The sequence below is a fragment of the Camelus ferus genome, chromosome 17 (genome assembly GCF_009834535.1).
Source record: "Camelus ferus isolate YT-003-E chromosome 17, BCGSAC_Cfer_1.0, whole genome shotgun sequence".
Taxonomy (NCBI): domain Eukaryota; kingdom Metazoa; phylum Chordata; class Mammalia; order Artiodactyla; family Camelidae; genus Camelus; species Camelus ferus.
In genome coordinates this window covers 24,585,574-24,609,537 of record NC_045712.1, presented here as the reverse complement: position 1 = coordinate 24,609,537, position 23,964 = coordinate 24,585,574, and the positions used below count along the sequence as shown (strand labels likewise).

Sequence of the window (23,964 nt, the reverse complement as noted above, 5' to 3'; positions counted from 1 at the left end):
CTGTATGCCATTAGTCTAAGCTCAGACTTACATCTTACAAGAAAGGGTGTTAAAAAAGGATCCTAAAGTTGTTCAAGCAAACCACTTTGATTTAGGGGAAAAGTATTATTTCTAGGAGTGGCACATTGCTGCGGGCCTGAGGTGCTAGAGTCTGGAAACTCACTGCCTAGCAGCAGCCACGTAGTAACTGTCCATTCTCCAGGCAGCATTCTGCAGTCTCCAGTCCATTCTCGTGTCTTGGTGTATCACCTTTTTCAGCCACAGAGATTGTACTGTTTTAGCAAAGATTGCCTCTTACCTTTGTGATTACCTCCCATAAGGGCCACATGACAAGGGTTGTGTACATTCTTAATTACTTTTGTTTTGTTATAGTTTCTTTATCAAAATACTGATTTTCTGCTGTTGAACACACTTTGGTGGGATTGATAAATTAAATCTGTAACAAATGTTTCTTTTCACATTGATTAATATTTATTCTATTGAAATTCTATTGATAAAGAATATATTCTAGAATTTATCATCCTTGATCTTTTAAAATTTAGTCTAACGTATTAATAAAGGTAACTCAGTCATATTTTAAAATTACCATATGTTGATTATTTATCTGATCCAGTTTAATCATTACAACAATTTATGAGAAGAAACAGTTATTACCTCACTTGTTAGGAAAGATACTGAGGTGCAGAGAAGTTAGATGACCTGTTTGAGGTCACCTTTGGTCACTAACAAACTTTATGATTCACACCACCGACTTTGAAATTTTTTCATGCAAACCACATTAAGAAGTACATTTTACATTGCAACCTATTCCACGTATATAAATGTGTATGTATGTGTATATATACATATTTGTATGTAGACACCCATCGAAATACTGAAAAAAGTATTCTCTTTAAAATTTCTTTTTAAAATTTGCTGTACAATATTTTTTATTGAAGTATAGTTGATTTACAGTGTTGTGTTATTTTCTGGTGTACAGCAGAGTGATTCAGTTACATATATATTCTTTTTCATTATAAGTTATTACAAAATATTATAGTTCCCTGTGGTATGCAGTAAGTCCTTGTTGTTTATCTATTTTATGTGTAGTAATGTGTACCTGTTAATCCCAAACTCCTAATTTATCCCACCTTCTCCCTTTTCCCTCTTGTAACCATAAGTTTATTTTCTATGTCTGTGAGTTTTCTGTGTCTGTTTCTGTTTTGTAAATAAGTTCATTTGTCTCATTTTTTATATTCCACATATAAGTGGTATCATATAATATTTGTCTTTCTCTAACTTACTTCACTTAGTATGATAATCTCTGGGTCCATCCATGTTGCTGCAATTCACATTATTTCATTTTTTATGATTGAGTAATATTCCACCATTCTTTATGTATTCATCAGTTGATGGAGGTTTAGGTTGCTTCCATGTCTTGGCTAAATAGTGCTACTGTGAACACTGGGGTGCATGTATCTTTTCAAATTAAAGTTTTCATATTTTCCAGATATATGCCTGGGAGTGGGATTGCTGGATCATATGGTAACTCAATTTTTAGTTTTTAAGGAACCTCGGTACTTTTTTCCATAGTGGTTGCACCAATTTTGAAATAAGTGTTATTTGATAAAACAATACTTATTTCATACAGTATACTCTGTTACATCTGATCCAGTATAATTTAAAGCAGTTGCTGATCTCAACCCTCTAGATTTTATGACTTACTAATGGGATGCAATCCACGGTTTAAAGAATACTGATTTGCTAAGTGCTGTTAACTACATTACTTTATTTAATGTTAGTAATGACCTTTAGTAAGAAACATTGCTCCAGAGGAAAAGTCTTTCTCCAAGGCCAAAGAGCAAGTACCTTGTGAATCCAACATTTCCAACTCTGCCTAAGTCCCATGTTCTTACTTTTCCTCTCCTCCTTTCACCCCACTATCTCCAGCAGAAGGGAGAATAATTGTAAGCAAATTGTCATATTGTGGCTTATTTGGGTAGGAATAAGCCAGATAAATGCTTTGAGTCTTATGTTTAAAATTAATTTTCATGATGGTTAAAGTTAAATAGAAGAAATATATTAAAGCTTGCTGTTGAATTTGTTTTTCTAAGTAATTGAATTAAAGTTTTAATGTTTCAAAATTGAGCTTTCTCAAAGTGATTTATATTATCTTGCTTGTGCGGGAATAACATTTTTATAGATTTAACTCTCATATTCTGAAAGTAGAAAAGAACAAAGAATTTTTTCACAGACTTAAGTTAACTAAAATCTTGTATGTAGGTGAGACATACTATTATATTTCATATTCATAGTTTTATCTGTAGATTTTTTTCTGGGACTTTTTTATAAACTTTTATTTTCATTGTATCTATGTGTAGCCACCAAATATTAGAATCAGATATATTTAAATGCAAAACAGTAAAACCATATACATCGTTGGTATAAATATATAATTTAATCTAATGTGATCATATTTTATTCAGTGAAGAAACAAAAAGAGGGGAAGGGTATAGCTCAAGTGGTAGAGTGCATGCTTAGCATACACAAGGTCCTGGGTTCAATCCCCAGTACCTCCTCTAAAAATAAATAAGTAAACCTAAATAACCCCCCCTAAATGAAATAAAAATTTTTAAAAAGTTTAAAAAAGAAATTAAAATGATTTAAATAAAAATGTGAATGAATATTAAAGGCAACTTTTATAAATGGAATTAATATTAGTGTCATCTGAGAGTTTTCTGTTGTTATTTAAAACTGATAAGCTCACTACACATTTTATCCACCATTTGAGTATCTGCTGTTTGCAGATAACTTACACATAGTCCCTGCCCGCAGGAAGCCCATACTCTTACTAGACAGAGCAGCATGCAGCTGGTAGTGCTATGTGATGAATACTGTTTAAATTTTTTTAAAAAAAGATATGAGTAGAAGAGCCTGGGAAAGAGAGAGGTGGGGGGAATTTAACTGTGTCTGGTGGTCCTAGAGAAGGATACTAAAAGCAGAACCACGAACTGCCTCATAAATAATTAGTAGAATTCTGACTAGTAGAGAAAACGGGTAGTTTTCCAAGCAGAAGGAACATGGCATGAGAATGTGAAAAAGTGCATGGATGTTCTGAAGATTGTAGATGGTTTTGTATGATGTGATCCTTGATATGTGAAGGGAAAACAATGGAAGTTCATCATTCTGTTCAGGTTTTATATTTGTCAGACTCTCTCAGTCATTTTAAGTAATGAAAATTTACTACACAGGAACCTAGTAAAATCTAAAATGCTTAGGCCTCAAAAAGATTGAGTTTGGGGTTGGTTCTGGACCCAGAGTGGTTCTAGAAACTCTGGTTTAGGAGTTCCTCAGAGCTGAGTCCTAGACCCCCTTTTCTTCTGGCTCTCTTCCTAGGTCATACCCACAGCTTCAGAATCTACATACCAGTGTCTACCAGCTGTGTAGCTCTGGCCTTGACTTTTCTTCTGACATTCAGACCCATATATCTAGCTGCCTACTTGCTACCTGTAACTATAATAAGCATGGTTGTTTTATAATCTGTCTTATAATTCTGATAACTCAAGTCTTTGAAGTATCTTTCTGATGTTTGGTGTTTTACTGGCTCTACTCTGGTACCTCAGATGCTTGGATATCTGGCTATACTGTTCATTGTTTTAAAATTTTTTGTGTGGATATGTTTTGAGGCCTAGGATAAAAGTACCTTCCTCTAGAGAGAATTTGCATTTACATCTGCTGGATCTAGGGTACTAGTTTGGAACCATTTTCAACAAAACTAAGATTGAGGTTTCCTGGACTACACCAGTGATGCACATTGAACATCAAATTCACACAAAGCCACTGCAGTGGTGGTTACAGCCTCTAGGGAAAAGGCTCCTTACTCCATCTGTTTAGCACTAGACCATCTCCTCAGTCCCATAGGGTAATGTGATTTACTTCTAGTTTTCCTATCCAAAGTATAGCCCTTTGAGTTCCTAGTTTAATGGGGGAGTACCTCCTTTTAGATTCTCCACTTGGGTGAGCTCTTACATCTGTCCCCCCTAGCACAAAGGCTGTCAAACTGTGGTCTTGACTAGATTAGCAGTTGTCTTTAGGGCAAAAAGCAGGTTAGGTTATTTAGCTTCTTTCTCTGGGTTTTTGCTTTCTTTCAAAATTTGGCTTAATAATTCCTTACCATATTGTTGGCTCTTTGATTCTTTAAAGAAACTGGGTTTTGAAATATTTTATGTACTACTTTTAGATATTTTTAGTGAGAAGATTAAATAACTCAGTCTTAAATAACTGGAAGTGGAAATCTTCCTACTTACTTCTCCCTTGGATCTTCTCAGAGCACTTAAAACCTGGCACTTTCAAAATGAGACTCTCCCAGCCTCCTGTACTCTTTCAACTTGGTCTTTTCCCAGTACTTATTAGCTTACATGCACTTGAGAAGTCCATATGAACTCATCACCTCATTCACTATATTTTTATTGCTAAATATTTCTTTAATCTCTTAACCTCCATTGCTTCCATTCTGATCCATCATCTCTCACCAGTACAACTGTAATAGAATCTACATGTCCATTTTAAGGCTCCTATATTCAGTTCTTCATACTGTGTTCAAAATGACCTTTTAAAATTGACTTCATCATACCATTGCCCTTCCTAAAATCCTTTAATGGCTTTCTATAACTTTCAGAAAAAAACACCCAGGTGCTTACTGTTGACCAGGCTCTGATCTGTGCTGCCTCAGCCACAGGGGCTTAGTGATAGGTATCTATAATATATGACTAGAAAAGGCTGTTGGTCCCAGGTTATGAAGTTGCCTTTTATTTTTTAAGGCTATGGGGAGCCACAGTTTTTTTTTTTTAAGGAATAGAAGGATATAATTATATCTACTTTTGCAGCATTAATAATGGAATAGAGTAGCGTGGCAAGGCTAAGGAACCAGTGAATATGAGAAATAATGTAAGCCTGAGCCAGGGGAATTACAGAGGTTGCAGGGGTTGCATACAAGAAAATTTCTAGAAATAAAAATAGTGAGATCCAACAGCCAACTAACTGTGTGTTGTTAAGGGAAAAGAAGTCAAAGAAAATGTAGTAAAATATTTCACGTGTAAACTTATCAAGCAGTTACTATATATTGGGCACATAAAACTTTAGCATATTTTCTTTTATTCCTCACAGTCACCTTATGAGATAGGTATTATTAAAGTCTTCAGTTTTTCAGTAAGAGAAACTCTGATATAGAGAGGTTACTTCCTTTGCCCATTTCACACAGCTATCGTGTGATTGAGATACAATTTCAAACCTGGGTAGTGTGATTTCAAACCTGTGCTGTTTCTCAGCTGAGAGATTTAGTGGGCAGTAGTTGTGTTAGCTAAGATATAAAATGTAGCAAAGGACCATACTTTGAGGAACAAGTGTGTATATGTCTGAAGATGAGGAAGAAAGTGGGAAAATAGAAGATGAGTTTATTTCTGGACATCATGGAAAAGATATCCACACCCAAATGAAAACGTGGTTATGGATTTCCAGAGGGAGAGTGGAATTGGAGAATGAGGTTATGCAACCATCAGTCAGTGATATTTAGAGTCATGGAAGAGCCCAAGATTATGTAAGGAGAAAATATGACCTCATAAGTATTGTGTGAGGGTTCAGTTAGCTAACATGTAAAGAGCACTTCGCATAGTGCCTGGAGCACTCTTAAGTGATCAGTAAATGTTACCTATTATAATTATTATTGTATAACATAAATAGTAAGGATGAGAATGCAACAAAATTTTTGACGTGAAACATACAAGCATGATTTTCTTAAATTGAATTATGATGATATCATAGGTGTGTTGTGAAAGATCAGGCATTCTGTAGGAGGTGAGTAATTCTACATTCCTGAAACAGCAGAAAAGGTTTGGATTCTCATCTTTAGTATTATTTTTATATAGTGTTTTGTATTGATGTGAAGAACTCTTACTGTCAGTTTAAAAAATATTCTCAGTAGGATAAATATATTTCTTCAATGGTTAAATTTATTTGGAAAAATAAGCTGACTTAAATAATCTCTGACATCTGTAATAAAGAACCTAAGCTGTGATTGTCTGGCAGAGGAGTGACTGCTGTTAGTTTTTGCCTATTTTAAACAGATTCAAGTATGAATTTTTTTTAGCAATTTAATGAGTACAACCTACAAAGCTTATTTAATATTTAATGAAGAGACACAGTCATTAGCAGTAGGCTCTGAAATGTCACTGGTGTGCTGAGGTGCTGTTCGTCATTCACAAAGCTGAAAAGGTGGAGGCCAGCTTACCAAAGAAACTACCAAAGAGATAAAGCATGGAATCTGCAGTTAGGGGATGTGGAAGGCATGTTTTTTAGGACTCTGTGAAGCACGTAGGATGGCTGAGCCATCTATGACCATGAAGCAACAGCAGGAAACAAACCATTAGGTCTGCAGCAAAAAAATTTGTGGTCCACCATCATTTGATCTCCTACTTCTTCAAGGTCTGCATTTTGCAGTTGAAGGAAAGAGACAGGGTGAAATGTGGAGAATGTACTTAAATATAAAATATTGTTACAGACTTTTAAGTACTTAACAGACTTTGGGGAGGGAAAGTTTCAAAAGAAGAGGTGATAGAGGGCAATAAAAAAATTATAATGAGTAGTAAAGATGGTGAGTGCTACCGATCTTGAAAGTTAGAGATCAATGAGGATCACTTTGGGAAAGATGGTCAGGAATAGACAGTACATTTAAAAGATAGAAAGATTCCAAGAGGGTAGGAGGTAATAGGAAGTGTTCCAACCTCAAGAGACTGGGCAGTCTTATAATGTCATGCGTTGATCTTGTGGATAGGACCAACGTGGTACATCAGTTTAGTTAGCCATTTATTCTCTCGTTAAGTATTATTGAACTCCTCTTTGCAAGACCATCTGCAGGATATTGAGACCACATGTAATGTCCATTAACAGCAGTAGTTAGTTTTAGTTATCAATGCCAATGTAGGTGTCTTTATAAGGAATTTATTTTAATAGCATTGCAAAGTTACCAGAAATGTGAAGGGCAACCAAAATTTCTTATATACAGCTCATAGAAGGCAGTTTTGTATAAGGCAGAATTGAGAAGTGGGTCTGTAAAAATATCAGCCTGAAACTTAATTTAAACATTCCTGACTACACATATGAATAGCACCTCAAGTAAGAACATTTTAATACCTTCTACACTTGGAGGTACAGTTTTCTTTCTTCTGTCCCCAAGAGTGCGTTGGTGATCGTACCATGATACATTTTTCGTCTGTGAGAATAAGTAGGCTCCAGTAGACATCAGGCTAGTTATCCAGTAGACCAGGAGCTCGGTCTTAAACGCTCAGGCAACTAATTGGCAAATATATCCTGAAAGAGGTGGACTCTGCCTGGCATCTGTGTTGCCCCAGGGACCTTAAGCCAGTTTTTGCCTTGCTCACTTTTGTATCATGTACTCACTAACTTTTATGTCCACTCTATTAGGTTGCTTCATGTTTCCATATTTTGCCGTTTGCTTCCTAAAAACAGCCTACTTTCCTAAGGCTAAGGATCAAGAAATTTTAAGTATGTAAATAGCTGGCAGGGGTGGTTGTGGTGGGCAGTCTCTAAATACCATCCCCCTCCTTGTGAAATCCCTTCCACGTGAGTGTGGGCTGGACTTAATGACTGGAATACAGCCGAAATGATATGGTATTTCACTTCTGAGATTAGATTTTTTAAAGATTGGGATTTCCATCTTGGGTTCTCTCTGTCTCTTGGTCTCTCTCTCTTCCTGTCTGTTTGTCTCTGTCTCTGTCTCTTGGATCACTCACACTCTGGTGGAACCTAGCTGCCCTATTTCAAGATGGGCTATGGAGAAGCCCACGTGAGTGACTGAAAGCAGATTTTACTGCATTCAGGTCTTGAGATGACTGCAGCCCTGAGCCAGGACCATTCAACTAAGCCACTCCCAGATTCCCGATTCATAAAAATTGTGAGATCAAGTTTACAGTTTCCAACTTCTAAGTTGTAGGGTATTTTGTTATGCAGCAATAGATAGATAACTAAATAACTAACACAGCTAAGTGTTCTCTTGCCATGAATGTACGAGAAATTGTGATTCCATCCATGTTTACGAAAACAGAACTTTGAAACCAGTAACTGAGAGATGATTAATCATCCTGAGATATTATGTATTCTACTTATTTAATTATTTTCTCCCTTTCTACTATAATGCAAGATTCATGAAAGAAGGGATTTTGTTTTGTGCACTTCTATAACCCCAGTATGTAAATAGTCAAGCATACGCCTCTTGCACCATTTCTAAGTTGTTATAATTTACATATTCTCTGGAAATGTAGAATAGTGGTGATCACAATGACTTCCTATAAAGATATAGCTTACTTAAATGGAAATAGACTCTCCACAGTCTTTATTTTTAAGCTATCATATTGATCATTCAAGCCCATACATTTTTAATGTTTCATATTTTCATTTGAGAACAGTGCCTTGTAGAGATGGAGTTAATCTAATTTAAAAAGTCCTTCAATACCTCATTTAAGTAAGAGTGATGACCTCCTTCGCAGGTCACTCTTTCTCCTCCTGTCTCTGCTCATGTCACAGTCTCCTGGTCACCATATTTTAAATTGTACATGTTCCCTCTCAAACTCCTTATTCCCCTATCCTGCTTTTTCTCTGTAGCATTTATTACCTCTAAGATACTTTATATTCCTCTTATTTTATTTTTTTCTTTCTACTTTCTATTATAATTTAAACTTCATGAAAGAAGGGATTTTTTTAAATTATATTTTGTGCATTGCTGTAACCCCAGCATCTAAAATGATGCATGACACCATGTAGGTCCTCAGTAAACTTTGGATGAATTAGTGAATGCCTTTGTGTTTCTGGGAGAAGCATCTATTTTGACTCTTTTAAGTTAAGTCATATAAAATTGCTGATACTTGATTGATTTTGGACCTATAAAATGGCAGTTTCACATTCAACCTAATAAATGGCTGGTAACTTGGTTATTCATATGCAATATCACTAAATAAGAGGTTTTCTAAGAAAATTTATGCAATTTATTTATTGCCAATAACAGTATTATGTAGTGATAGTATATACATGCACTCTTGATATGAATATAATTTTGAAATTTTTAAGATTTCTATTAATAGGATTTTTCTATTACTTATGCCCCTTTTTACACTTAAAATTTTCCCATCTCTTTCACAAGCTATAGTAAGGAATATACTGAAGTTTTAATAGGTGTATTGTTCCTTTTCAGCTGCCATTGCTTAGAAACAAACAGTGCTGCTAACTGAATCTCAGAGATGCTTCTGGCTGATAAATAATAGGCTGGGTCTTAGCTTCTTTGTCAATATTTGCTGAAGAATGAGCATCCAAGAAGTAGTCTCAGAGTAAATTGAGTCTAACAGAAGGCAAAGCTGTCCTCTGCAGTCAGTATCAAGGAAGGGGGCCTACAGGGTGCTCTTTTTGAGAGGCTTCTGTGATGACAGGCCCAGAGCACTCTAAAAGATGGCTCCTTGCACCTCCACTGCATGATCCAAAAGACAAACCACCTGTCTGTGGACCCCGGTCCAGGACCTGCAGTCTTGCTCTACATTCTACTTTCTTACTTTCAGTATTTTAAAGCAATAAAAGCCCACAGCCTGACAGGATTTTTGTGCTGCCTTTAGATGACAGTCTGGGGGAAGAAATGCTGTATTACATGAGCATTTTGTTATTTTGTGGCAAAAATAGTTCAGAATATTAAGATATTATAGATTGGGGATAGTGCTGTTATTTGATAGCCTTATCTCATGTTCTTCGTATGTCATGTACTCATTGTATGTGCATTTTGGTGACTTGTGTGTAAAAATATGGGGAATTATGAGTACTAAATATTCTCTATCTGGATATGTGAGGTATAGTTATGCCACAGTCTTACTTCATAGGTTCCTCTCTTTTTTTGACCCCCTTAAATGTCTTCAGCCATGTTTTCTTGTTCATCTGTATAATCTCCCTGGGTGTCCTCATGCATATCCTCTACAGCCACAAACATATTTTCTGTATCTCTAACCCCATCCCAGCCTTATGCCATGAATTTATGACTCTTATAGCCAACAACCCACTGTATTTCTCTACTAAATCCCATAGATACTTCAATTCAACATGTTTAAAATTCTTCTCCTATACTCCCAAATACAGTCGGCTCAGACTCCTCTTGAAGAAACCTAGGAATCATCATAGGTTCTTTCCTTTCCTTCATGCCTTTGAATGATCAAGTTTCATCATTTCTGTTTCCTGAATACTTCCCAAATCTATTATTTCCTCTGTGGCTTTATCTCCACAGACCATCATCACTTCTTACCTGGACTTCTACAAAAGACTCTTACCTAGTTTTTCTGATCCAGGCTCATTCTGTCTCCACGTCTCATATTCCACATCTCTCAACAGTTGTACCCATCATTCCTACTACTACTACTTTCATAGTTACTTCATAAATCATAAATATGATATTATTTTCTAATTAAATACCTCCAATGACTTGCTGTCATCTACAGAATCCAGCCCACATTCTTTAACATGGTATAATACAAAGCTTTTCATGATTTGTCTCTGCTTCCCTCTCTAGCTTAATTTCTCCCTGTCTTCCCATAAATATTTAGTACTCTAAATGTTTCATTGCAAAAGATTCCAGTTCCCTGAAGGTGCCAGTTTTTCCACACCTCTGTGATTGTTTTCTTCATTCGGTTAACCACTGCTCTAATACATACCACTTGTGAGAAACCTTCCCAAGGTTAATTGCCCAACCTTTGTAGCTGCCTCTCCTAATATCACTTATCTGAGTATATTGTAGCTTACTGTTCATTCTTCTGGCCTTGTCACTAACCCTTCTGGACTTTAAGCCTTTTAGGCTTAAGGACTATTTTTTTTTTCCATCTATTTATCCACAGTATTACCGTAGGGTTTGGCACATAGTGGGTATTCAGTAAATGTGTGATTAATGAATGGGCAGAATGATACAGCAAAAGAGTAACGGATAAATTCACATGATCTCTCTGCCTAACAATTTCCTTACCAGTACATGGAGGTGATAGTATTTTCTCACAGTACTGCTATAATGATTCTGTGCACTAGGGAACTTGTTTGAGCTCTGTGTCTTACCTCTGCTGCATCTAAGTAGTGACCCTGGGTGAATCAGTTAGCCCTTCTGAATCTCAGATTCTTCCTTTGTCAAATGGAGGAGAGTATAATAATATCGGGCTCCGAGTGGTGTGGTGAAGATTACAAGAGATGTATTTTGCAAGAGCTTAGCAATGTCTGAAATGTAACAGGAGGTTCGTAGATTTTCCCTTTTTCCATCCTTCGTGTTCCCTAACTAATTTCTTTTCTTTAATTCAGCATCTGTTCTTGGGAAAGCTAAAATCTTTCTTTCAGTTTCATTCCGTTTGATCTCTCTTCTAAATTAACTGCTTTCTTTTGCTCCAGCTATTGAGTTCTTTATTTGATCTATTTTTCAATTTTGGGATCTTTATTTGATTTTTATAGATTTCAGTTCTGAGGTGAAATTATCTATCTTCTCATCCATTTAATGGAATATATTACTTATAGTTAATTTAAAGCCTTGTCTGATAATTCCAATTACAGACAAATATCTTGTGAGTCTCTTCCTATTTATTGTTTTTTCTTTGGTCATGTTTCTTGGTAAACCTGATAATTTTTTATTGAATGCCAGATATTTTATAAAAAAATTATAGAGGCTTTGTGTGGGATTCTAGTCCCCTAGAGAGAAATTTACCTTATCCCTGGCAGGCAGTTTCAGTAGGGGCAGATTATCTGATGAGGCTGCATTACAGTCTTGGTAAGGTGTGACCTACCTCTGATTCATATCCATTTCTAGGATATACCCTCTAATGGTTTCAACTGAGAAACTGGATTGTTTGCTGTGGCCTCTCTGCCTTGTCAAGCCCTGGCTCAAATTTTTGTATCCAAAACTCTGTTAAAATTTTTGTTCTACTTTAAGCTTGCTTTCTGTTAGGCTTTTTAACACTGAGGAATAAGCATTTTAAGAATCAGAAAATGCATAAAGAGGAAAAGTAGCACCCCTCAGTGAGCTTCTGTTTTCTTTTAAACCTTAATCCCACAAGTCCTGGAAGCCCTTGGCAGCATAAATCCCAGTTTTTATTTCCTAGTCCTTTGTGACTGACAAAAGCTCTCTCTTGGCTTCTCTGCCTCTTAGTCTGGCTTCTTAGCCTTTCTTTCCAACTCAAGAATAATTAAATGTCTGAGTGAGAAAGTGGCAGACAGAATGTGGCATTTACCTCATTGAGTTTTCCTTCCTTCCTGGGTCTTGGCCTTGTAAGGCCTAGCTCTCTGGCTTGAAAGCTCTTCAGCTTCAAAAAGATTTTCTTTGTACGTTTTCTAGCTTTTTTTTTTTTTTTTAAAGCTGTACTCACAGGACCATTGGGCCGCTGCCAGCTACTCCATCATCACTATGAGACAGAAGTTTTCATACTTTTTAATTTGATATGTCTTTAATCATTTACCTTTTTTTGATTTGCTTTTTGTGCTTTGCTTATTTGCATCCTTTTTTTCTTGATCATCAACTCTTTTGGTGATATATCTTGGTCCAAATTAGAGCTGAAATTTAGGCTTAGTGCCTATCTGTCCTGATCAATTTTTAAGGGATGAATCTTAGAAAGGAGAGTACAATAACCACAAAACCATATTGATCACTCCATTTTGTGTTACTTTTCCAGGCAACTTCTGGCCATTGCTGTACCTTTAAACTCTTAGGGAGAAGCAACATTGGAAGGAAGCTGTCTTATGTTTTAATCCACTAGCCTTGGGAATGAGAGGAAAGAGGATTCTGTGCCAGCACTTACTTCATCAGTATTTTGCCCAGCAAAGTTTGTCCTTTATCTTGATTTTATCCTGCTGATAGACAACCCTAATTGTTACTACTGATTTTATAGTGAAAGAACCATTAATAATGTTCTCAATGTTTGGTAGGGACAAAAGCATTATTGAAAGTGGTGCCCCATGGTACAGTACCCACCCTTCACACATACATCAGTTTAAGACAGTCTTCTTTGTCCTCAAGTGTTTCTCAAGGTGTTCTCTCTCTTCCCCATCTCTCTTTCCCTTCCCTGAGTGTGTGTGTGTTCTGGGAATCTTCACTTCTCACTTCAGTAGTTTTTCCAGTGTTTATTTTGAGACAGGTAGTTGACATCCCAAATCAGTTTATAATCTTACAAACAGAAAATTGCTTTTAAACAAGTTTTAGCCATATATGTTTTAGTCCCTCAAGCTATGTTTCATGTTAGTACCCCAAGCCCTAAATGCCACTCTAGTTTGATAAGTGCTTATTGATACTATATTATTTTCTTTTAATTTTATAACCATTTTTTATTGAAGTGTAGTTAATTTACAGTGTGTTAGTTTCAGGTGTACAGCAGAATGATTCAGTTATACATACATATATATTCTTTTTCAAATTCTTTTCCATTATAGGTTATTATAAGATATTGAATATAGTTTCCTGTGCAATACAGTAGGTCCTTGTTGTTTATCTATTTTATGAATAGTAGTGTGTATATGTTATATCCTAAACTGCTAATTTATCCTTACCCCCACCCCGCTTTCCCTTTTGGCAACTATAAGTTTGTTTTCTCTGTCTGTGAGTCCATTTCTGTTTTATAAATTTCATTTGTATCATTTTTTTTTATTTCCACATATAAGTGATAGCATATGATATTTGTCTTTGACTTACTTCACTTAATATGATGTATTACTTTTTAAAAAAATATATTGACGAATAGTTTACCTACAGTATAGTGCATCCATTTAGTGTCCAGTTTTATTAATTTTGACACTGGTGTTCTTGTCTTTAAGTTTATTTTATCCTATGTTAATATAGCCACTCCAGCCTTCTTATGCTTACTGTTTGCATGACATATTTTTTTTGTTTCATTTGCTTTCAACCTCTTCATGTCCTTATATTTAAAGTACATTTCTGTGACATGAATGTATATATGTTCATGTATAACTGAAAAATTGTGCTCTACACTGGAATTTGACACAACATTGTAAAATGATTATAAATCAATAAAAAATGTAAAAAAAAATCAGAGTTTGTCAGGGGATGGAGGGGTGGAAGGATGACTAGGTGGAGCAGGGGACTTTAAGGGCAATAAAAAAAAGTACATTTCTAGTAGGTAGCATTTAGTTGGGTCTTGCGTTTTATCCATTATGATATTATATGCCTTTTAATTAGAGCATTTATTATATTGGAGTTAATGTAATCATTTGATATATTTGATTTACATCTGCTATTTTTTGTTTGTCCCATCTTTCCTTTCTTTTTTTTCCTTTTCTATATTTTGTGGAATTACTTGAATACTTTTAGGAAATTGATTATAATTTATATTGACTTTGAGCTATATTTCTTTGGGTTTTTTTTGGTTATTTCTCTAGGAATGATAATATACATTTTAGCTTTTCATAGTCTGTGTAGAATTGATATTATACTACTTCACATGAAATGTAGATACCTTTCAACTGTGTAGGTGTATTTACAAAACACACCCACTGCCATTCTTTGTTACAGTTTTCATGTGTTTTACATCTCTCTATGCTATGACTCAATTAAGACAGTATTATAATTTTTTCTTTAATCAATCATACTTTAGAGAAATTAAGAGCAAAATAATAGTCTTTAACATTTGCCCTTATATTTACCATTTCCAATGTTACTCATCTCTGGAGATCCAGGATTTTCTCTTTGGTATCGTTTCTCTTCATTATAAAGAACTTTCTTTAGTATCTCTTGTAGTGTGAGTCTGGTAACAATGTAGTCTCTTAGTTTTCCTTTTTCTTAGAATGTCTTTATGTTATCTTCAGTTCTTAAATGATATTTTTTTCTGGATATTGAATTCTGAGTTGACTTTTTCTGGTACATTAAATACTGTTTTGCTATGATCTGGTTTCATAGTTTCTGATGAAAAGTCAGTGGAAATGTGAATCATTATTCTGCTGTGTGTAATTTACTGTTGTTCTCTGACTGCTTTAAAGATCTCTTCTTTATTTTTGGTTCTTAGTAGTTTGGCTAAGGTATACCTACACATGAATTCCTTTAGTTTGTTTGCAGATATGCTGAGCTTATTGAAAGTTCTAAATTTATACTTTTCACCAGTACTGGGAGGTTTTTTGCCATTATTTCTGCAAGTATTTTTTGTCTTACTTTCTCTCTGTCTCTGAGATCATAATTATATTAGAACTTTTGAAATTGTCCCACAGGGCTCTAAGGCTCTACTTATTTTTCGTTCAATTTTATTTTCTCTTTTCAGGTTAGATTAATTCTGTTGATTTGTCTTCAAGTCACTGACTTGTCTGTCATTTTTACTCTGCCATTAGCCTCAGTCTGAAATTTTTACTTTTCATATTGTATTTTCTGTTCTAAAATTTCTGAATTTTTTTTTAATGTTTTTCATTTTTTTTGCCTTGATGTCTTATTTTGTCATTTAATGTTTTTAATTTTTATGCTGAGATTTCTTATTTTGTCATTTATATATTTACTTTATTTCACTGAGTATAGTTATAATGGCTCTGTTAAAGTGTTTGTCTGACAATATCTTGACCTTCCCAGGTTTAGCATCTGTTGACTGTCTTTTCCCTTGAAACTGGGCTATATTTTCCTTCCTGATCGGATTTAGATCAAGTAACTTTACAACTTGGACACTATGAATACTATGTTGTAGAAAATCTGAATTCTCTTATATTGCTTCTGAGAGTGTTGATTTTATTTTAGCAATCAGTTATTTTAGCTAGACCAAAACTGCACACTATTATGCATGTGGTAAGCAGTGGCTCAGATCTTAGTTCAGTTTTCTAAGCCACAGGTATAAGCTGCCCTTATAAAAGAGAACCCAGAGAACATCCTAGACCCTTTCACTGTGTGAGGACATAGTGAGAAGTTCACAGTCTGCAGCCCAAAAGAGGGCCTTCACCAGAATCTGACCAGGCTGGCACTCTGATCTTGGACTTCCAGCCTTCCAAAACTGTGAGAAGTCAATTACTCTTTATAAGCCATCCAGCTTATGGTATTTTGTTATAGTAGCCCAAACAGACTAAGACTTATTATGTAAAAAACACTGGCTTTTTATTACTCTTCCTTGTCCTTAACCATTGATGAACTTTTTCAAAGCAACAGTATTGTAGCAACTATGTAAGTCATTCATTTCTAAGACTGAATATTTGTAAAGAAAGGAAATTGGTCTAGGTAAGTGAAAAATAAGCCTAAGAATGCTAAAAAGAAGTATTCTTTTTAATGTGGGAAAGAGGAGTAGCTTAACATAGATTTCTTGAACTTTTGTTTCTCTTATCAAATCTGAAAGGAGTGAAGAAGTTGGGCATATGTTGATTCATTGTTAATTACAGAGTATAGAGATAACAGGTTTCGTTATTAGTCACTGTTCTGCTTGTCTTTGACAATAGCTCTTAATGCAGGAAGAAAAGGCTTTTTTAGAAAAGAGAATTAGGAGCATTTCCAGTACCATTCCTTTGCATATGCCATTTCCTTGGATTTGAGCCTTGAAATAGCTTTACCCGGGTGTAATTCCAAAATAGACTTTTGTTTATTCTCTTTTGTATTTGAAAATGATACTGCTGATGATTTGAAATTACTTTTTATGGATAATCATAATGGCATGGTTTCTTTCCTCTAAGATGCAAATAGATTGATTCTGTTGTTAAAATAAGGACCAATACTGGCAGTAATAATTCAGAACTTATTATTGTCTCTTTTATTTTGCTTCCTACCTAATAGAAGTATAGTTAAAATGACAGCTTCATGGCATTTAATATCACTTACTTTTACAAATTCCTGGTCCCAAGTATTTCAGACTTTCATCTAAATGAGAACTCTTGATTTTCTGCCCATGGCCCTTGAACTGTGAGTTAAAGCTGCCATAAGCTTTAGCAAATGCTGATGAGATTCAAGGATCCCATAAGAGAGGTATACTGATGATTGAGAGAAAAAGCTTGCACTGGGGAAGAATTCATTGCACCAAGCAAATCAGTGACTCTAGGGAATGTCAGTAAGAGGCAATTCTCCCGTTTCCGTTCCCCATGCTTCAGACCTACCACACCCGTACATGCACATATACATCTTCAGAGGTTCCTGGTACCTCCAGTCCTTGAGCCTTTCTGCACATAAAGGGCTTGATTCTCACTGATTTCCTTCCTCTCCCCTCTACTCAACTGTCCTCCCACCCTGTCACCAGTGCTTAGTTTTCAGTCTTTTATTTTCGGCCAAGTTGTCTACTTTCAGGCTTTCAACGTTAACATTTGGAGGAGAGGGTAACAGTCTGATTTCTTACTGGTGTCTGCATCTGAGAAGAGGTACCTAGGGGAGCCAGGTTAAATGCTGCCTTTGAGTAGAGATTTGTTCTGTCTTACATAGAAGGCTGACTGAGCTTGAGAATACCTTAGCTGTCCATGCCCACTGTTAGGTAAGTCAGAATTGTGAATGGGTGCCCTTGGCACCAGCAAATGGAGTCTCCATTTTTCATACCACTAGTATTTTCCTTACCTTTCAGTTAGCTTTGTCCTTCTTATCAAGATGCTTGTCTGCTGTAGGGGAAGAATATGATCAGCTTACTTAATCTAACACTTAAGTCTTACCTCTCTGGCAAATATTTGTGTTGTGAAAAAGGATTGAAGCTATAAGGGGTGTTATTTTGATTATTAACAAGTCTGTGAGGGAGGATGAGTTTGGGTTGGGAGTGGAGTGAGGAAGACATCCTGGCCCCTGAGAGGTGGGGAATTAAATATATATGTCAAGCAAATAGATTGTATAGGAACACCCCATATTATTAAAGAGTTAAAAAAGAAAAGAATACATTGCTTCTTTGTGTTCTTATTTCTTACAAATATGTGCTTGAAGATCAGTATGAAATAGTTTGGGTTTAGAGATTTTGTTTTACAGAAATTTCCCTTTTGAAATTAATTTCAAGCCTTGGCCAACTATGTCGTTGAACAACCTAAAATGAAAGTTGAAATTCTTGGGCTTAAAGATATTTTTGGCAAAAAAGTTATTAAGGTTGCAAATACTGCAGTTTAGATATTTTTATGTTATACTGAGATGAGTTTTAGAGCTGTGGTGTATTATATAAACATTTTGAATAGGGTTATAGTTTAGTTGATATTAAGAAACTTAATTTTTTTCTGTTAAATATTTTTCAGTTTTGTTGAGATATATTTGATAAATACAGTTGTAATATATTTAAAAGGTACATGATGATTTGATATATATATACATTGTGAAAAGATTCCCGTGATTGAGTTAATATATTCATCACCTCACATACTTATCTTTTTTTTTTAACATTTTTTGAGTTATAGTCATTTTACAATGTTGTGTCAGATTCCAGTGTAGAGCACAATTTTTCAGCCATACATGAACATACATATATTCACTGTCACATTTTTTTTCGCTATGAGCTATGACAAGATCTTGTATATATTTCCCTGTGCTATACAGTATAATCTTGTTTATCTGTTCTACATTTTGGAATCCCAGTCTGTCCCTTCCTGCCCCCTGCCCCCTTGGCAACCACAAGTTTGTATTCTATGTCTGTAGTCTGTTTCTGTTTTGTATTTATGTTCTGTTTTGTTTTATTTTAGATTCCACATATGAGCGATCTCACATGGTATTTTTCTTTCTCTTTCTGGCTTACTTAGAATGACATTCTCCAGGAACATCCATGTTGCTGCAAATGGCATTATGTTGGTTTTTATCGCTGAATAGTATTCCATTGTATAAATATACCACATCTTCTTTATCCAGTCATCTGTTGATGGACATTTAGGCTGTTTCCATGTCTTGGCTATTGTAAATAGTGCTGCTATGAACATTGGGGTGCAGGTGTCATTTTGAAGCAGGGTTCCTTCTGGATATATGCCCAGGAGCGGGATTCCTGGGTCATATGGTAAGTCTATTCCTAGTCTTTTGAGGAATCTCCATACTGTTTTCCACAGTGGCTGCACCAAACTGCATTCCCACCAGCAGTGTAGGAGGGTTCCCTTTTCTTCACAGCCTCTCCAGCATTTGTCATTTGTGGACTTTTGAATGACGGCCATTCTGACTGGTGTGAGGTGATACCTCGTTGTAGTTTTGATTTGCATTTCTCTGATGATTAGTGATATTGAGCATTTTTTCATGTGCCTATTGATGATTTGTATTTCTTCCTTGGTGAATTGCTTGTTTAGGTCTTCTGCCCATTTTTGGATTGGGTTGTTTGTTTTTTTTCTTACTAAGTCGTATGAGCTGCTTATATATTCTGGAGAGCAAGCCTTTGTCGGTTTCATTTGCAAAAATTTTCTGCCATTCTGTAGGTTGTCATTTTGTTTGACTTACGGTTTCCTTTGCTGTGCAGAAGCTTGTAAGTTTGATTAGGTCCCATTTGTTTATTCTTGCTTTTATTTCTATTGCTTGGGTAGACTGCCCTAGAACATTTTTGAGATGTATGTCAGATAATGTTTTGCCTATATTTTCTTCTAAGAGGTTTATTGTATCTTGTCTTATGTTTAAGTCTTTGATCCATTTTGAGTCTATTTTTGTGTATGGTTTAAGGGAGTGTTCTAGCTTCATTATTTACATGCTGCTGTCCAGTATTCCCAACACCATTTGCTGAAGAGACTGTCTTTATTCCATTGTATATTCTTGCCTCCTTTGTCGAAGATTAGTTGACCAAAAGTTAGTGGGTTCATTTCTGGGCTCTCTATTCTGTTCCATTGGTCCATATGTCTGTTTTTGTACCAATACCATGCTGTTTTGATTACTGTAGCTCTGTAGTATTGTCTGAAGTCTGGGAGAGTTATTACTCCAGCCTCTTTCTTTTTCTTCAGTAATGTTTTGGCAATTCTAGATCTTTTGTGGTTCCATATAAATTTTATTATGATTTGTTCTAGTTCTGTGAAATATATCCTCGGTAATTTGATAGGGATTGCATTAAATCTATAGATTGCCTTGGCAGTATGACCATTTTGACAATATTGATTCTTCCATATCTTTATTTTTTCTCTTGCTATTCTTGTCAGTTACACTATCCTTATAAATCAAAGTTATTTTTGCCCCACAGGAGGAGACAGGTAATTTTCCCCTACTTTCTTCTCTGAAAATGTTTGTATAAAATGGAAATTATTTAAATGTATTTCTTACGTATTATCTGTTATTAAGATTTTCTGTTTCTTCTTGAGTCAAATTTAACATATTTTCTAGAAAAATACTGACTTTAATTTTGAAATATTCATTTAAAGTTTTCAAATAATTCCATTATGAGCTTTCAAATCTTAAAGTATATATCGTGTCTTATTTTGTTTTTCTCAGTTCTCAGAATGTTATATATCCACATCCCATATTTGAGACTTGATTATTAGTAGCAGTTAAAGAAAGAAGTATTGGAAAAGTTTGAATAAACTCAAGTTCTTAATGGTTAATCTTTTAGCAAGAAATAAAATGAGTAAGTAAGCCACCTACCTGTATATAAATAAAAGAATGTTCAAAAGTAAGAGGTAAAATGGAGAAGAGATCTGGACTTGTTCTCTTAACAACTTGAACTTTAGATGCAATGTTTAATTTCCATTAAGTTGAAACTAAATTACCATTAAGTTGAACTAGTTTTTAGTACCCATGGCAGGACATTTGTTCTCTTTGATGAGCAGTGCTTTTGATACAATTTTCTTTTAATTAGGTTTTAATAATTTTATATAGCATATATTAACCAATCTTTATGCATATGTAGTTTTAAAATAAAGATAGCATGCCTTATGACAGATCCTCTACAACTTTGCTCATTTATTGACTCAGGAGGCATCATTGTAGCACAATCTTTCTTTCCATACTGGGTTATAAGCAGTTTAGTAAAAGTCATTTTTAAATCAGGAGTATTAAAATTTAAAATTTCTCTGCAGAGTTCCAGGGATTCCTTCACAACAACGAGGCAAGTTCTACTTAACATGTGGTTGCAAAACAGCTTAATTATTTTAAATTTATGGTTTCCACTGACTCTTCAATATACTTTCCAAATACCCTGTGACCGTTCTTGCAAATATTAGATATTAGAGCTTTTGGAGAGGCTGAACGTCGTGTTGCTAAGATTTCTTTTTCTTCTTATTATTCTTTTTAAAAAATTCTTCAGCTTTGACAGGAACTAGGGATGATTATTCAGGAAAGCTAAATCTTAACCGCCAACCTAATTACAGGCATACCTCGTTTAATTGTGCTTTGCCTTTGTTGTGCTTCACAGACACTGCCGTTTTTACACATTGAAGGTTTGTGGCAACCTTGTGTCGAGCAAGTCTGTTAGTGCCATTTTTCCAATGGCATTTGCTCACTTCATGTTTCTGTGTCACATTTTGGTAATTCTCTCCATATTTCAAACTTTTTCATTATTATACTTGTTATGGTGATCTGTGATCAGTAATCTTTGTTGCTGCTACTCACTAAGGGCTCAGATGATGGTTAGTGGTTTTTAGCAGTGAAGTTTTTTTTAATTGAGGTACATGTATTGTTTCTTTAGACATAATACTATTACACATTTAATAGACTACAGTATAGCGTAAACATAATTTTTTACACATCTGGGAAACCACATTTACGTAACTTTCTTTATTGCAATATTCACTTGATCGTAGTGGTCTGGAACCAAACCTGCCCTATCTCTGAGGTATCCCTCATATACTGTTATTTGAATCTGCTGAGGATTAGGCGTCTCAGTAGAAAGGGATTTTTCAGCCTGAGTGAGGTATTTAGCTGTGGCATCAAGTAGTCCTAGGTAAATTGTGTACCCTGGGGCCAGTCTCCCAGATTGTTCATGTTGAATGTTCTGTGTTCTCTTCAGCTAATAAACCCAAGAATACCATGTGGTGTCGGGGCAATACTGGTGGAGCCTCTGGGGCTGGGACCTCTGGTCAAAAGAGCCCATTAGGTTGGCCTGGAAAAAGAAATTAACACTGCATTAATTGTAATAATCGTGCTGCATTCTGATTATATGATCCATTTCATTCTTAGTGCAGGGTTAGTATTCTTAGCTTTCTATTATTGGGAACAGTAGCTGATTTTCTGTTGGGAAAAAAAGTACTGTACAATTGTTCTGCTTATCTACATGACAAACTACCCCAAAGCTTAGTGGTTTAAAACAAATATTTATTATATTTCATTTTTCTCTGGCTGGATTGAGTTCAGTTTAGCAGTTTTCTCATAGGGTTTATTATTCTGCTGCAGTCAGATGCTGGTAGGATCTGTTGTCTCCTGAAGGCTTGACAGGGCTAAACATGGCATCTACATGGCCCACTCACACTCACATAGAGCCTCTCTTTGTGGCCTCTCTACGTAGCTTGGGCTTTTCACAGCATGGCAGCTGGATTCTGAGAGAGAACCTCCCAAGAGCATGTATTCCAAGAGATAGGAAGCATAAGAGCCAGACTAGTTAAGGGCTATGCTTAGAACTAGCCTAGCTCACTGCTGTCATGTTTGGTTGGTCAGAGCCTGCCAAATTTAAGGATGTAAAGAAATAGGCTCCACCTTATACCAGGGCACAGTCAGGGTCACATTTTTGTAGAAGAGAGTGTCAGGGACACATTTTTGGAATGGGAGATGTTATTGTCATCTTTGGAAAATACCATCTGCTAAAAGCTCTTGATTAAAAAAATAACTGTGTAATGCCTTAAAAGAGTATGTAAGTGTATTCTTGCATTGATATTGTATGTGTCTGCATGTTGTTACATAGATACTGTATGTACATGTATGCAAGTATATATTACGTGTATGCATATATAGATGCATACACACATATATATGATGTTTCAGTATCAGTGTATTTCATTATGTGTGGCTTTAAAAAACACACAACTGCACTTTTAATTAGTATTCACAATCTCAAAACCGTCTAACAGTTGAACTGTCTTTTCCCTGATGATTTGTGTTATCACTTCCTATGAAACTGTCTTATATCTGTTCCTCTGTTCTCAAACCTCTAACACCCCCTCCCACTGTACTCACTCTCAGCTAATGACCTTGCTTTTTATTTCCTTGAGAATAAAACAGCCAGAGGAAAAATTTAGTTCTATCACCAAATCTCCTACAACTACCTGTGTCATTACCCACTTTTGTGCCTTGTCTCTCTGTGACAATAGAGTATCCAGCCTAAATGAAACCTCCCCTTTTGCCCTGGGACCCATCCCTTCTTGGCTACTCAAGGATTTAATACCTGCATCATCAAATTTTCCCTTTACTAGATCATTCCCTTCAGCATACAAATAGCCTAAAATTGTGCTTCATTTTAAATCCCTCCTTGATGGCACAAACCTGTTTCACTACCCCATTTCTCTGCTTCCAGTTGTTGAAAATTCTACAAGAGTTGTCTGTGCTCTGTCTCCATTTCCTCCTTTTCCATTACTCTTAAACTCACTTTGGCCATTCCATCCATGGTCAGTGATGGCCACCACAAATCCAGTAGCCAGTTTTCAGTCTGTATTTTATGTAACCTTTCTGTGCATTTAGCAAAGTCCTCCTTAAAACATTGTTTTCAAAACTCTCCTTTTCCTCTTCCTCACTGCTTACTTCTTAATTTCCTTTGCTAGATTCTTTTCACTTTCCTGACCTCTAAATGTTTGACCTCAGGGTCAAACTTAGCATGTCCAAATTGAACCCTTTTCCTCTCTTCTAGGCATACCCCTCAGGCTAGGAAAAAGAATGATCCTTGATTCCATTCATATCCTGCATTTAATTTATCAGCTGATCATGACAGCTCTACCTGCAAAACTTGTCAAAATTCCAAACTCTAACATTTTTACCTTCACTCTTACTTTTGTCTAGTCAGCCACCATCCTGTGGATTGTTGCAATAAATAGCCTCCTAACTGGACACCCTCACCCCCAGTCCTCTTTGCCTTTTCATGGTTTATTCTCAACAGAGTACTCAGAGTAATCCTTTCAAGACTT

At 35.6% G+C, this 23,964-nt stretch overlaps 1 protein-coding gene and 1 long non-coding RNA gene across 9 annotated transcripts in view; both read left to right on the top strand.

Moving 5' to 3' along the window:
- Window positions 1-23,964, top strand: part of DOCK3 (dedicator of cytokinesis 3) — a 299,241-nt gene that overhangs the window by 100,551 nt on the left and 174,726 nt on the right. The gene's annotated exons all lie outside the window — the stretch shown is intronic.
- LOC116657141 lies at window positions 14,113-22,434 on the top strand. Its single transcript, XR_004312160.1, has 3 exons — window positions 14,113-14,199; window positions 19,484-19,485; window positions 22,425-22,434. It is a non-coding gene; the product is annotated as an uncharacterized LOC116657141 (long non-coding RNA).